We start from the raw sequence: 291 nt of genomic DNA on the forward strand, positions 1-291 counted from the left end.
AAAAATATATAATAAACTTTTCTTATATTTTTATTATATAAAGTAAATGACAAATAGTCAATATCTTCAACTGCTTGTTCTCCAATTTCTCTCACATGATTTTACTTTTATTTTCTGCCTTCATTCTCCCAAAAAATATATGCCTTTGGCCTTAAAATTAAAACGTCTTAGAAAAATAAATGTCTAATATTGTTTTTAAGTGATTAAATGTGCGTTACAATTACCATTGAGTTAGGATCAAATTATATATTGATTTGACATTTGAATAATAATAATAATAATAATAATCCA

The 291-nt window shown here is 22.3% G+C and overlaps 1 protein-coding gene across 1 annotated transcript in view; it reads left to right on the top strand.

The window, feature by feature from the left end:
* Nucleotides 1-291, top strand: part of LOC107608124 (aspartyl protease AED3) — a 3,752-nt gene that overhangs the window by 1,355 nt on the left and 2,106 nt on the right. The gene's annotated exons all lie outside the window — the stretch shown is intronic.

This window comes from Arachis ipaensis, chromosome B07, assembly GCF_000816755.2.
Source record: "Arachis ipaensis cultivar K30076 chromosome B07, Araip1.1, whole genome shotgun sequence".
NCBI lineage: Eukaryota > Viridiplantae > Streptophyta > Magnoliopsida > Fabales > Fabaceae > Arachis > Arachis ipaensis.